We start from the raw sequence: 3,524 nt of genomic DNA, 5'->3' as shown, positions 1-3,524 counted from the left end.
CCGCCCCGCCCGGGCCGGGGCCCGTCCCGCCTCCGCCCCCCGCTGCCGCCCGGCCCCCTCCCCCGGCACACACCCGCTGACCCAAACCCTCCCCTGCTGGAAATAAAAAGTTGAAAAAAATAAGTATGTATATCTCTATTGTGTATAAATAAGCGAATATATAATATTTAAATTTTTATTTCTGTATTAAAATATATTAATATGTATATTTATTTACAAAATTTAAAATATTAATAACTTTTATATATTTACACGCGCACGTATACAGTGATGAAGCTTTTCTTAAAGTAAATTAAAAAAAAAAAAAGCGGGCCGGGTGGTACCAGCCCGGTAAATGGGGGTGCTGTGCCTCTGGGAGACGGCCCCGCCACCCCGGGCCCCCCTCCCAACCCCTGCCCAACGGGGAGGAGGGCTCTGACCCCTGCCTCTCCTGCCCCCCGCTTCACACCTGCTTCCGAGGGAAGGGGACGGGTGCTGGCACTGCTGGGGGATGCTCCAGTCACAGCAGTCTAACAATAATCGGTAAATAGTAGCAATAATAATAGCAGCAAATAATAAGAAAGTAGAATCGGTATGAGATAGCTGCAAGCTGATATAACACAGGAGAGGGGTTTGTACTTCTATAGTTGGTCTAGATTTCATTAACTTCAGTTTAGATTTTAACTGCAGGTTCTTGAGTTTGGGATAGCGAAGCCGGTAAAAATCAGTGGCTCACCTAGTTTAACAAGAAAGCGTGTCTTGATGAAAATGCCAGGCAAGCAAATAAATTGGCACGCACACGTACCCGCAGACACAGGCACACGAGGCTGGCCTTTCTCCCTTGCACATCCGCCTCTGCAGAGATCTGCGCCCGTGTAACACCAGGGCCGATGCCCAGCAAGACGGGCTCAGCCTGGCACCCTTCCTCTCTCCAACAAGCTGCTGCTTGCAGTCAAGTGCACTAATGTGTCCGGACAGGTAGGCTTCACTTCATGCTGCATCTTCCAGGCTTTTCCTTCCCCACATCATCTCTTCTCTGAACGCTTCCCTCTAACGTTACCTGTTCCACAGGACTAATGCCAGGAAGGAGCTCGCTGCACCGCCCGTGTACGCATCCCCAACACCCATCTTACTGCCTGGGCCCGTTTCCACTTGGAGCCAACGCTGGGTCTGGTTGCTCAGCTCACTTTTATGCTACAGCATCTTTGTGAGGGCCCTCATTAGAGCCAACAAGAGCCACTTAACGGAAATAAGAAAACAGAAAAGTAAAAATGAAAATTAGAGATCTTTTCTTTAAAACTTTTAAATTACTTTTGAAAGCTACTATCTGCCTCAAAACTAGGCTTCCAAAAATCCTTACTATGTATATGTGAAACAGTTACAAAAGACTCAAACTCCATTTATTGCCACGCTAGGGAGAAAACAGGCAAACAAACAAACAACACCCCCCCGCAACCAAATGCAGCCCACAGACTTAGATTGTTCAGAAAAGTAGCTACTCACCAGAATCAGAATTTAAGTACAAATCTGTAACCTTAATTACAAAGCAGTAACCTTTTCTTTAAACAAGGTTTATTTCCATGCTCTTCAAATTAAATAATAGATGAATCATGAATTAGAAAAACAGAAGAAAAGAGAAGAGAAGAAAAGAGAAGAAAAGAGAAGAGACAAGTGCAGATTAATTCCACCCTTCAGCATCTGGAAAAATACCAACAAATGCCCTTAAACAAAAATGCAGTATCAGAGAGGGTGAGAAAGACTAATTCTCAGATCTCAAAGCACAGTGTCCCGAAACAACCAGGTGAGTTGTCTAACCACAGAAAGTACCTCCTTTTATTAAGCAAGCTGGTTTCTTTTCTGTACAAGTATATTTTTTGACTGCTTTTTCTCTGTACAACTCACACTCTTAAAAATAGATTTTTAAAATTCAGTTTATGGTCCTCTTACCTTACTTAAAAATAGACTAATTAAAAACTATTTTGAAATAACTTTTAATAAATTTCTGAATGTAAGGTTTCTATCTAAGATACAGAGCACATAAAAATGATGGAAATACAGCATTGCTTTCAGTAGAAACACAAGTATAATGGTTCAACATTCCCAAGATGAACAGGTACAGATTACAGTTAAGCTCTCATCAATTATCAAGAAGTACTGTTAGGTCAGAACTGATGATAAGAATAAATCTTTCTCTGAGAATACCTCTTCCCTCTCCATGAAGTGCTAATAAGATTAACACTGCTTATGTGAATAAGTGTTTCCTGCTTGCCAGTTTGGATCTTGATTAAATTTCAATTACTCTTGTTCACCACCTCCCTCCAGCTCCCTGCTCCCTCTGCCTTCGGCACTGATAAACTTTCTTTTTAGCTCTCTTCCTCGTATTTCTATTAACTGCTTTGGGAACACAGCGAGGATGGGGAGAAGAAAAGTCAAAGCAGCTTGGCAGGTAGCCTGGTGGCAACTACTTTCTTTTTAAGTTTACTTGGAAGGACACCCACAAAGTTTTCACACAGCCCAAGCTGTACACAATATCCCACCACACAAGGTGAAGGCACATCAGATAAGAAGCGATATGCAGAAGAAATCAGCCAGTCACCAACATCCCTATTCCCTCAGTCTTATCATTTTCCACCTTGTAATCATCTTACCCTTCTTTGGCACCTGTACAATCCCCCAGCACAGCACGCCAACATCACCTGGCCTTCTTCTTCTCCAGCCTCCCAGCCTCTGCCTCCCGGGCCCCAGATGTTTTTCCAAGGATGATCAGTCCCTCGTCAGCAGGGATTTCCTCCCAGCCACCAGCAACTGAACTTCTTAGGTCCCCGTCCCAGGGTAAGAACCTAAGCACCACCATGGAGCAGCTGAGCAGGCAGGACCTGGGACAAATGATCGCAAGGATGAAGTCACCAACAGCAACTTCTTACGCTTACTGCAATTGCTCCTCACTGATCTGCAGTTTGCAGTGGCTCATTCTGGGTGACAACATACATCTGGGAGAAAAAGCATCAAAAGCCATCAAGCTACAGGTAGTAGCTGATGTTTGCAACAACTAATTTAAACTAACCGCCTAATCAAGAAAAAATTACCAATACACAGCAATTAACCTGCACTGTTCATCAGCAAGAGGGGCTCACACTTGGATGTCAACAGTCACTGTGGATTATGACTCCCAGTGAATCCTACAGCCCCTCTACATGTACACCATCTCTCAGGCTCCTCCATGCACTTGACCTCAGTTCTAGAAGCATAATTTATCTCAGAATCTTTGCAAAGGAATAATCCTGATACCCTAAACACAGTCCACTGCGTCTCCACTCTCCAGGGAATCAGCTCCCGCTGGCTAAGAGGCATCAGCCTGTTCCTGGTGGATGCTTCGAGCTGCAGAGGTGAAACAGTATGAACAAGTTATTTATCCACATGTCGTGCTTGGCCAAAGAAAGTCCTTGGTGGGCAGTGTGTGGTCAGGGAGGCTGTGCATTGCATAGGCCTGATGTAAACCAAGGGAGCCTGAACTGGAAAGGACCTCAGAGGTCATGGAGTGTAGT

The sequence above is a fragment of the Caloenas nicobarica genome, chromosome 2 (genome assembly GCF_036013445.1).
Source record: "Caloenas nicobarica isolate bCalNic1 chromosome 2, bCalNic1.hap1, whole genome shotgun sequence".
Taxonomy (NCBI): Eukaryota; Metazoa; Chordata; class Aves; order Columbiformes; family Columbidae; genus Caloenas; species Caloenas nicobarica.
This window is presented reverse-complemented; position numbering follows the sequence as displayed.